The sequence below is a fragment of the Pelophylax lessonae genome (assembly GCF_965119305.1).
Source record: "Pelophylax lessonae genome assembly, chromosome: 12".
In the NCBI taxonomy this organism is placed as follows: domain Eukaryota; kingdom Metazoa; phylum Chordata; class Amphibia; order Anura; family Ranidae; genus Pelophylax; species Pelophylax lessonae.
In genome coordinates, this window is record NC_138779.1 from 66530230 (window position 1) to 66542999 (window position 12770).

Below are 12770 nucleotides of genomic sequence, written 5' to 3' on the forward strand. Positions count from 1 at the left end.
ATAAACATGAAAGTACATCAGGTTCCTGTAAATGTACAAATATGCATATAGTTAAAAGTAATATAATGCAAGGCCTCACAATGATTAGGATAACAGTAAAGGTCACTAAGAGATGTTAAGGTTAGCAAAACATCTGTAGACAAAGTTAGCACCATAGCCAGCTAGTATTGTAACGAAAATGGCGTAAACATACATCAGTGCTACCACCCATGAAAAAAACAGAGCGTACATTCCAGAGTCCCATTTATATGAAAAATAGGTGAGAAAAGTAAATAAGTCCATTGAGCAGAAGGAAACAAAGTACAAGAGAAAGAAAGAGGGGATGAAGAAAAGAAGGAGAAAGAAGGAAGGAAAAAAAAGTGTTAGGAAAGAGGAATAGGGACAAGGAGGGAGAAATGGGACAAAAAGGGCATTACCTATACCTGAGAGAACACAGAATGCACAGGTAAAAACACTTCAAAATTGGAAGAAAACAGAAAATGTGGCTAGATGTTCTACATAAGTTTGTAAGATTCAGTCTTATTATTATCCCAGGCTATTATGCATTTCAGGTGTTCGTTCCCGTCCATCTCACAAGCCCAATCAGCTAAGGAAGGAACAGACAGTTGGTGGCAATGTCTAACAAAAACAGCCGTAAGAAAATGTTGAATTAACCTTTTCTTGATTTTTTTTTATAGGAGCCTAGCAACATAGAAGGTACAGTTATGTGAGGTTCATTTGGGAACTCATCCCCCACAAGCTTTTCATATAGTTGTAGCAGGTAGGGTAGGGTAAATTCTATGCAGGATATTAGGGCATATTAGGCTATTAGGGCAACAATACCATCTAGACATAATGTGGTAATTACGTTCCTGGGCGTGGGGTGATATAGATAATTTAAAGGAAAGCGTCAGTGTTTTGTCTCACTCCATATAGTCAGATGACACACTCAACTCTCGCTTCCATTTAGATAGGAACAGCGGAGGAGCTGGATAGGAGGCTTTAAGTAGGATTTGATAAATCTAGGATAGTGTGTGTTCCCGGGTCAGGTGGACTGGGATAGCAATGATTCAAAGTCTGTAAGTGGCCTTGTCTGTTATCCTACTCAGAAAATGGGTCAGTTGAGTATGTTCAAGCCACGGTTCCAAAGGGCTATGACAAGAAGAGAGTAGTCGGGAAAGAGGAATTGGGTTTCCATTGCAGGGGGTATGGCACAGAAGTGGGGAAATAGACTTTTACCAGGAATCGAATTTGGAGCTAGTAAGAGTCGGAGGGAAGGACGCATTACCAAAAAGTGGAGTCAAGGGGCTTGGTCGTGATGAAAGTAGACCTTTGCTAAGGTATTTGTCTCATATCTGGAACATAATAGAGGTTATGAGTGGCACTAGATCAGTTGGGGGTCTGTGGGCCAGATCTATCCATGGTAAAGACATAAGGTCAGATGAGATTAGGTCATTTTCTATAAGGGTCCAGAGTTTAGTCTATCCCAACAGATGTAGGGATAGTGTGAAGCACAGTTGTGGTAATGTAAAAGTTTGAATTGAAATTTTTCCGCTGAAGTAGCAGAGGAGTTCACCGGTAAATTAGTGAATTAGCCCATTAATGTCCATAGTGTGATGGGCAAGTTGACCATACAGATTTATACGTTTACATCCTTTTACTGTTCCAGCCGTGCCATTGCTTGAGTCAATTTTAGGGTAGTAAACATTTCCTAATATTACCACTGTCCCAGCCCTTGCAACCCTTTCTTTCTGTGCAAGGAGCTGAGCCTCCACCTCCTCATTAACACCGGGAAGCCTAACAATTAACCTTAAAGTACACACACTCATTTCAACTCAATCAGTAATACCTAAGCACAATCACACTGTCCATCAACAAAAGGAAATTCCTAAGCAGAGTGAAACTACCCTTGTAAATTGAACAACCTAGTTGCCTTTAGCACATCCACCCCTGATAGCAATCATTGTGGTAGGACTGAAGCAATTATCTCCTTTTTTTTTTTTTTTACAGAATTTTGTTGGGTTGTGCCCCCAGGAGGTGGGTCCATAAGGTCTTAAAATGAAAAGAGTACAGAGGGCCCACCAGCCTAGTGCTTTTTCTTTGTAACAATTTAATATAAAAAAGAAGCTCTGTACATCATACTCAAAAATTAGATGACTTGTTCAAGCGTGACAAAAAAAAGGAGGCCTGTGCTCTGACCTTGTCTTCATCCCACACTCAGTAGGTCAGCAGTGGGGACTTTTTACTTCCCTTCACCAGAAATCCTTTAGGCATGTCTGTGGCAGAAGCGGTGCAGCCTTTTTATGAGGCATCAGAGCAGCCCGGGGGCAATTTCTCCCCTGCACCCTGGCCCAGTCCTCCCCTGGTTGTGAGTAAATCTTTTTTTTTTTACTATGTTTACATTTAGTAATTTTATAAGTTGTCTAATTGTCATATTTGTTTAATACACGCATAATCTATCTTCTGAGTAAGCAATAGCTTCAAAACGCATTGAGATTTCTTAAGCTTTCTTATGCTTCCACTGTACAGAGTTTATTTTAGTCCTATTGCTTTAGAAATGTTATTGGTTAGTTTGCATTGCACAGCCTTTGTTTATATCAATAGATACAGTAGACAAATAAGCTGGTAGTGTCAAGTATATATTTTAATCAGTATATGTTCTTAATTAGGAACTGGATTTAACTTTTTGTACTAAAAAAAAAAAAACATAATATATTTTTATATTTGTGTTTGTGTTCTCCAGAGGTTTGAGCACAGGTAAAGTCCCATATTCCAAATTCTGAATTATTTTCTACATACACTTTAGGTATGTGGTGCTTGATATACCCACTCATGCTATGTCCTTGGAAGTAATAATATGTAGAAAGTTAGACAGACGGACAGATGGACGGGCAGACAGACAATATTACCAAAAGTATTGGGACGCCTGCCTTTACACACACATGTACTTCAATGGCATCCCAGTCTTAGTCCTTAGGTTTCAATATTGAGTTGGCCCACCCTTTGCAGCTACAACAGCTTCAACTCTTCTGGGAAGGTTGTCCACAGCTTTTAGGAATGTGTCTATTTAAATGTTTGACCATTCTTCCAGAAGCACATTTGTGAGGTCAGGCACTGATTTGGATGAGAAGGCCTGGCTCGCAGTCTCTGCTCTAATTCATCCCAAAAGTGATCTATCGGATTTAGGTCAGGACTCTATGCAGGCCAGTTAAGTTCCTCCACCCCAAACTCTCTCATCCATGTCTTTATGGACCATGCTTTGTGCACTGGTCCAAATCATTTGGTGGAGGGGGGGTTATGGGGTAGGGTTGTTTTTCAGGGGTTGGGCATGGCCCCTTAGTTCCTGCAAAGAAAACTCTTAAGGCATCAGCATACCAAGACATTTTGGACAATTTCATGCTCCTAAATTTGTGGTAGCAGTTTGGTGGTGGCCCCTTCCTGTTCCAACATGACTGTGCACCAGTAGACCTTGTGGACAGACTTCCCAGAAGAGTTAAAGCTGTTATAACTGCAAAGGTTGGGCCAACTCAACATTGAACCCTATGGACTAAGACTGGGGTGCCATTAAAGTTCATGTGCGTGTAAAGGCAGGCATCCCAATGCTTTAGGTAGGACAGATAGATTGATAGATTAGATAGATTGATAGATTAGATAGATAGATAGATAGATAGATAGATAGATAGATAGATAGATAGATAGATAGATAGATAGATAGATAGATAGATAGATAGATAGATAGATAGATAGATAGATAGATAGATAGATAGATAGATAGATAGATAGATAGATAGATAGATAGATAGATAGATAGATAGATAGATAGATAGATAGATAGATAGATAGATAGATAGATAGATAGATAGAACCTAACTGCATATTTGGAGCAGATCAGAAAAATTGGTCATAGTGATATATATATATATCTATATCTATATATATAGATATATATATATATATAACTGGCAGATTATTAAGAACATTTGCACATAAATATATATATTTTAAAGGGTATAAAAGCCCCCTTGGTTCTCACTATTCCAGAATTTTGCTATACTCTTTTATTTCATAACACTATATTTCTAATAGCATCTGGCTTTTTTATCACATAGTTATAGCACATACGTATTGCTCCAGAGGTGAATTTGAAAAATTAATTGCATCACGCTCCAGCAATGAATGTCCCTGAGCACTTTTACTCCAGGTTATTTTTAACCCATCAGCCACCCGAACGCCCCTCCTGCTCTCCCATGGCACTACAGCAAAATGTGCTTATCTATTGTGTACTTGATGCAAATGAAACATGAAAGTGATCTACTACAACAAGGTTCTCTTGACTTTACAAAACTTTGGAGCATGTGAAGTAGACGTTTCTATATTATCTTTTAGAAAGAGACTGGGGCATCCAACTGTTAAATATTTATTTTTAGCAATGCAGTGCATCAGAATTTAGACCTGCCCTCTTTATGTTCAAAAGAATACAACTTGTAAGAGATCAAAGACAAGAGAAATAGCACAATTATAGCCGAGGCCTTTATACTCCCCCATAGCTGCTCTAAAGGCTGCAATTAATTAAAATCTCTTCAAGTTTCTTAGTTGCTTTTCTTATTGTTTAATATGATGAGAAAGCATCTAAGAATTCTGAAGTGAATTTAATTAATTGACAGTTTTGATGCAGCTTTTGGGGATGGTAGCAAAATGTTTAATTGTTTGTATTTATTTTAACATGTTCAACAGCTTTCAATTGTAATATGAACAGGTGGATCGTAAGGACAACAATATAACAATAATAATATGAGGTTTGTAATGGGACACTAGAATGCTTTCCCAATTGTCTGATCTGTATAAGCGGCTTTTTCTAAAGATTGGGCATATTTGTCACAAGAGGAAACAACATAACTAGGCTTTAGGGCTTGTGTACCCTTGCAGTTGGGGGGGCTGTTAAACCACATGGTTGTGTGGCATTGTCACCAAACCCCCTAACTGATTCCCTTTTAGATGCAAATGCAGCGGCTGGAGGTGTACACATGCCAGGATGCTTTGCTCTGTAGATGCAACGGGATACCCACCCATTAAATACAACATATTTAAGTGAATGGAGCTGTGCTGAAATAGCCCCACAACCGTGTGTGATGCATATGGTTGCAACAAGGTGGTGCTGTATTTGGGGGGTTAAAACAGGTGGAGAGCAGGTGACATATCGCCTTCGCACTGCCTGTAAAATGCTTATGAAAGTGATCTGAGCATGGATCACTATTCAGAGGTGCAGCAGTCCTTAGAGTTTGTCGCTAATGTAAACGAGCCCTAAAGTACACATTCTGAAGGAAGGAGGAATTCTAATTTTATGAACCACAGATAATGTTTTTTTCATTCTGTCTAGGAAGCCGGTTGGTAAACACAAAACCCTGTCAAAAGCACCAAAAATGCATGTACATTCATTTTTTCATATGCTCCCATTGAAGTCTACAGGGCCAAAATCGCAATGTTGAATTAAATTAAAAGCTTCACTTGCCCTTTTCTATGTGCAAGATATTGTGTACAAAATAACCATACATGAAGAATGCAATATGAATAAAGTGCCTTGAATAGTTGCTTTGAGTGTAGAAAAACATATATAATAAAATTCCATATAGTGTAAAAAAGTCCAACAAATTCATAGACCCCACCCAATAGTGACTGTGCCCTGACATAACTGGAAGTCCCTGTTCTTCTCCGGTTACGTCACATCTGCCTCTTGGAATGCACGCTGGCTCCAGGGAACCACGGCTACCTTTTTGGTATTGGTTTTGGAAAATAAAGTAAGAAAAGGAACATTTTTTTTTTCTCTTTTTTTCAAATTTCAAAACTTTGTGACAAAAAGTGAGATCTGCAAAATACTCAACATGCCTCTCAGCAAATAGCTTAGGATGTCTACTTTCCGAAAAGGGGTAATTTGGGGGTTTTGTGCTATCTTGGCATTTCGTGGCCTCCGAAACAGTGATAGGTAGTGAGGAGTGAAATCAAAATTTTCGCCCTTAAAAGCCTGAAGGCAGTGATTGGTTTTCGGGTCCAGTATGCGGCTAGACTGCCAAAAAGTCTCACCCATGGGATATCCCCATACTCAGGAGAAGCAACAGAATACATTTTTGGGTGTAATTCTACATATACCCATGGCATGTGTAAGCAATATATCATTTAAGTGACAACTTTGTGTAAAAAAAAAAAAACTTGTGAATATAATATATTCCGTGGACTTAACATGCCTCTCAGCAAATAGCTTAGGGTGAGAATAAACAAACTGAAAAACTGCGCTCCCTTTGTGAATCAAAATGAATAATACAAATTGTCCATAGTACACCAAAGTGCTCAAATTAGTGCAAAAATTTGAGTTGCGGAGATCTTCTCTAGTTCCTGTACACAATAATTTGATGAATTGTGCTCTCTTCCACCACCATCAAGTAAATTTCCTACTCACCAGATACAAACATGTAAAGGGCATAGGACTATTCAGAGATAGTCTCTTGTGAAGATCAAGCTCCCCACTAGAGATCCTCTCCAAGCAGGTACTTAACTCAAATGAGGTATGATATAAAATATAGGAAAAAACAAAAAGCCCTTTATAGTGCAGTAGTTTGACAATTGTATTTCTTGCGCGTAGATAAAAAAAACACTTACAGAATGTTGCAGTTAAAAAAGCTTGTGTCATAACGCAGGTATGTCGGTTTGCGTTCCACCTACGCTCCAAGATGGCGGAAGAGATGCATGGGTGGATCCCATGGGTGGGATCAGCGTAACACGTCCTTTCTGCCATCTTGGAACGCAGGTGGAATGTAAACCGGCGTCCCTGCAGTCAGTCAGAAAGTAAAAGCTGTGTAAATTCCAGTATGTACACCATAGTTTGTAGACGCTATAACTTTTGCGCAAACTAATAAATATAAGCTTATTGAGATTAGTTTTATCAAAGACATGTAGCTAAATACATTTTGGCTTAAATATATGACAAAAATTTAGTTTATTGTTTATTTTGTAAGAAAAAGTAGAGAATTTAACTTTTCTCATAATTTTCAGTCTTTTTTGTTTAAATCGCAAAAAAATTAAAAATCCCAGTGGGGATCAAATATCACCAAAATAAAGCTCTATTTGTGGGAACAAAAAGGACATACATTTTGTTTGGATACAGCATTGCATGACTGCGAGATTACCAGTTAAACTCACGCAGTGCCAAATTGCAAAAAATGGCCTGGTCATTAAGGGGGCAAAACCTTCCGGTGCTTAAGTGGTTAAAGCAGCAGCTACCCAGTTTTTCCTTTGGCACATTTTAGTTACAAAAATAAATAAAAAAATAATTTGATTTCTGCAGGTGATTTGTTATATTTGTTTTTTGCAAAACTGCAATGTGCCGCATCAAAAGAAGTACCTGCATCTTTTAAATAGTAGCCCTGCACCATGTTGCATTGATGTGAACAGGCATCAAGAGAATTTATATTGACTGCAGATACAGGAAAAATCACACTAGTATGAAAAGGACATTATCTGATACCACTTACAGTATAAAACTGGGCGAATGGATAGTAGGATGCATAGGTGAATATTGGGAAATTTTATCATTTAACAAGAGTTCTGATTGAATTCTATTAGCAACAGCTCCACTTTTGCTCCCATCTGGAGACACATCCATTTTTATTAACAGCAAGGCAATGCTAAACAGGAACAGCAGGACATTGTTGTTAAGTTTACTCTGAATTTAAATGTTTTACCATTATGGAGTATGGTGTCTGTCTGCCAACATCCCGATATACAGTCAGGTCCATAAATATTGGGACATCAACACAATTCTAATCTTTTTGGCTTTATACACCACCACAATGTATTTGAAATGAAACAAACAAAATGTGCTTTAACTGCAGACTTTCAGCTTTAAGTTGAGGGTATTTACATCCAAATCAGGTGAAAGGTGTAGAAATTACAAAAGTTTGTATACGTGTCTCCCACTTTTTAAGGGACCAAAAGTAATGGGACAGATTAACAATGATAAATCAAACTTTCACTTTTTAATACTTGGTTGCAAATCCTTTACAGTGAATTACAGCCTGAAGTCTGGAATGCATAAACATCACCAGACGCTGGGTTTCATCCCTGGTGATGCTCTGCCAGGCCTCTACTGCGACTGTCTTCAGTTCCTGCTTGTTCTTGGGGCATTTTCCTTTCTGTTTTGTCTTCAGCAAGTGAAATGCATGCTCATTTGGATTCAGGTCAGGTGATTGACTTGGCCATTGCATAACATTCCACTTCTTTAGATTAAAAAACTCTTTAGTTGCATTCGCAGTATGCTTCGGGTCATTGTCCATCTGCACTGTGAAGCGCCGTCCAATGAGTTCTGAAGCATTTGGCTGAATATGAGCAGATAATATTGCCCGAAACACTTCAGAATTCATCCTGCTGCTTTTGTCAGCAGTCACATCATCAATAAATACAAAAGAACCAGTTCCATTGGCAGCCATACATGCCCACACCATTACACTACCACCACCATGCTTCACTGATGAGATTGTATGCTTTGGATCATGAGCAGTTCCTTTCCTTCTCCATACTCTTTTCTTCCCATCACTCTGCTACAAGTTGATCTTGGTCTCATCTGTCCATAGGATGTTGTTCCAGAACTGTGAAGGCTTTTTTAGATGTTGTTTGGCAAACTCTAATCTGGCCTTCCTGTTTTTGAGGCTCACCAATGATTTACATCTTGTGGTGAACCCTCTGTATTCACTATGGTGAAGTCTTCTCTTGATTGTTGACTTTGACACACGCACACACCTACCTCCTGGAGAGTGTTCTTTGTCTGCCCAACTGTTGTGAAGGGTGTTTTCTTCACCAGGGAAAGAATTCTTCGGTCATCCACCACAGTTGTTTTCCGTGGTCTTCCGGGTCTTTTGGTGTTGCTGAGCTCACCGGTGCATTCTTTATTTTTAAGGATGTTCCAAACAGTTGATTTGGAAACACCTAATGTTTTTGCTATCTCTCTGATGGGTTTGCTTTGTTTTTTCAGCCTAATGATGGCTTGCTTCACTGATAGTGACAGCTCTTTGGATCTCATATTGAGAGTTGACAGCAACAGATTCCAAATGCAAATAGCACACTTGAAATGAACTCTGGACCTTTTATCTGCTCCTTGTAAATGGGATAATGAGGGAATAACACACACCTGGCCATGGAACAGCTCAGCAGCCAATTGTTCCAATACTTTTGGTCCCTTAAAAAGTGTGAGGCACATATACAATTTGTTGTAATTCCTACACCTTTCACCTGATTTGGATGTAAATACCCTCAAATTAAAGCTGAAAGTCTGCAGTTAAAGCACATCCTATTTGTTTCATTTCAAATCCATTGTGGTGGTGTATTGAGCCAAAAAGATTAGAATGGTGTCAATGTTCCAATATTTATGGACCTGACTGTATAGTCAAACAGAATATCCCCCCATAGGAGTTGGAACTTTGAAGACAAGCACAACACCATAATTGTAAAAATGATGCGATTTTATTGTGCCATATTAAAACATGAAAAATTGTATACTAAATGAGAGAAAAAGTGAACAAATATACAAGTAAAAACAGACATTTACATATTGAGAGACAGCCTAATATTGTAGAACATAATGCATGTGCTTTCTCCATATCTTCTGACGCGTTTCAGGTCCGTATCCTTTCATCAGGGGTGTTAGACAAGGAGATACAGAAGTTCATTCACTTCTGTTAATAAAAGAGTAGTATTGTAATACACATCATTAGAGAGCCCACGTTTCACATGAGTACCGTATCTTGGAAAATATTGATGGAAAAGGAATTCTACCTGTGTGGCGTTGTGGAACGGTTGAGCTGCTGTTGCCCCCACTAGAGTAAGATAAGATGGCAAGAGGGGGGGGGGGAGGGTGAGAAATAGGACCAGTATAGGAACAGAAAGAGAAGGGAGTGCTTCTGGTTAAGGCTAACTCCATGAAGTCACAAATAAATTATATTATAGTGACAAAACGATGTCGGTGAGGATATCACAAGTGAAGCTCCACTCCAGGATAATTATAAGATAGTTCAGTTTATTGAGGCAATAAAATACATCAATGAACAATTACAAAGAGTGTAATAAGAAATGTAAAGACGAAATCAAGGTGGCTAAAATAGAACACGAGAGACATATAGCGGAAGAGAGTAAAAAGAACCCCAAGAAATTCTTTAAGTATATAAACAGTAAGAAAGTGAGGCCAGAACACATTGGCCCCATAAAAGACAATGAAGAAAATATGGCCACAGAGGAGAGAGAAAAGGCGGAAGTGTTAAATAATTTCTTCTCTTCAGTCTTCACAAAAGAATCGGGGGGGCTACACTAACCCAGCTTGTAAGGCTAAACTAAATATCACACCTCAGGAAGTACCCCCATGGCTAACATAAGATAGACTTAGAACTAAACGACAGAAACTTAACATAAATAAATCACTGGGACCGGGTGGCTTGCACCCGAGGGTTCTTAAAGAGCTCAGCCAGGTGATTGCCAGACCATTATTCCTGATCTTTAAGGATAGTCTACAGACAGGTATGGTGCCAGCTGATTGGAAAAAAGCCAACGCGATACCAATATTTAAGAAAGTAGCAAAAAGAGGAGGTTCCCCTAAATGGGACTTTAAAGGCACTTGACAGATAGAAAACCTGGTATATATTATAACAATGTCTTTTATTAATACAAAAATAGAAAATATGAAAAAACTATTTTTGTATTAATAAAAGACATTGTTGTAATATATACCAGGTTTTCTATCTGTCAAGTGCCTTTAAAGTCCCATTTAGGGGAACCTCCTCTTTTTGCTACTTGTTACAGGGATGTGGCACAATTGGTTCTTAGGTCAACAGCACCCCCCACAATATTTAAGAAAGGGCCGAGATATATCCCGGGTAACTATAGGCGGGTTAGCCTAACATCAGTAGTCTGCAAGATTTTGGAGGGGATGTTAAGGGACCACATACAAGACTTTAGTAATGAAAACGGTATTATTAGTAGTAATCATCATGGATTCATGAAAAATCGTTCTTGTCAAACCAATCTATTAACCTTCTACGAGGAAGTGAGCTGCCACCTAGATAAAGGTAAGCCTGTGGATGTGGTGTATCTAGACTTTGCAAAGGCCTTTGACACCGTTCCCCACAAACGCTTACTGTACAAACTAAGGAAGAAAGGTATGGACCATAGGGTGAGTACCTGGATAGAGAACTGGCTCCAGGGGAGAGTCCAGAGGGTGTGATTAATGGGGAGTACTCGGATTGGGTGGGTGTGGAAAGTGGGGTCCCCAAAGGTTCTGTCCTGGGGCCAATCCTGTTTAATTTATTCATAAATGATCTAGAGGAGGGGATATCGAGTACAATCTCAGTATTTGCAGATGATACTAAACTAAGCATGCCAATATCTTCTATGCAGGATGTGGAAACCTTACAAGCGGATCTGAACATAATAATGGGGTGGGCAACTACATGGCAGATGAGGTTTAATGTTGAAAAATGTAAAGTAATGCACTTGGGCTTCAGAAACACGAAAGCAAGCTACTCACTGGGGGGGAAACCTCTGGGTGAGTCTAGGATGGAAAAGGACCTGGGGGTACTGGTAGACAACAGGCTTGGCAGTGGCATGCAATGCCAAGCCGCTGCAAGCAAAGCCAACAGAATACTGGGTTGTATAAAAAAGGGGATTCACTCCAGAAATAAAGAGATTATTCTCCCGCTCTACAAGACTCTGGTCCGGCCACATCTGGAGTATTCTGTCCAGTTCTGGGCACCGGTCCTCAGGAAGGATGTGCTGGAACTGGAGAGAGTCCAGAGAAGGGCAACAAAAATAATTAGGGGAATGGAGGGCATCGGCTATGAGGAAAGACTACAAGCACTGAACTTATTCTCTCTGGAGAAGAGACGCTTGAGGGGGGATATGATATCAATGTACAAATACTGTACTGGCGACCCTAGCATAAGGAACAAACTTTTCAGAGAAAGGGAATACAATAAGACACGTGGCCACTCACTAAAACTGTTAGAGCAGTAACGATGTGGAATTTTCTTCCACAAGCAGTGGTATCAGCAGGGAGCATCGATAGTTTCAAAAAAACTATTAGATGGGCCACAACATACAGGGGTATACAATGTACAATGTACGGTTAACAGCAAACACAAACACATCATAGGTTGAACTGGATGGACTGATGTACTTTTTCAACCTCACAAACTATGTAACTATGTATATGTAACTATGTAACAATGGTAAGAGAAAGAGAACCTGCCGGGCCCGGTAATCTCTGATGCTTCCACAAAGGTCCCTCACAAAGACAAGGCCGCTGGTGTATGTATAGTTTAGGTTGAGTTTACTGTAATATACAAAGGTTTACTATATTATTACATTTAGTATTTTGTAACATTAATATTTTGCATTTTTCTTTTAAATAATACAATGTTTAGCTTTTTTTCTCCAATAATTACATCTCAGTGCTGCTGATTTCCTGTAGCTTCTTCTCTGCATCCCTCAGCAGGTAAATATTGGATTGGGGGAGAGGGGTAATCAGGTTTAAACTAAAGCCATTTAAAGCTCAAACCTAGACTCTATGCCCCCATTACCCCTGCCCCCCTTTGTAGTGGTGACACCTGAACTTAAAATATATGCTAAATTTTCCAGGTTGAATAACTCAGGACTTCAGTCAATCCAATAGACAGGGTACATCTTGTAGTACTTTTGAGGACAGCTTGGGGTTGAAGTGAATATTTTAGCTAGAATTTCATTTTTATCACTGCTACTAT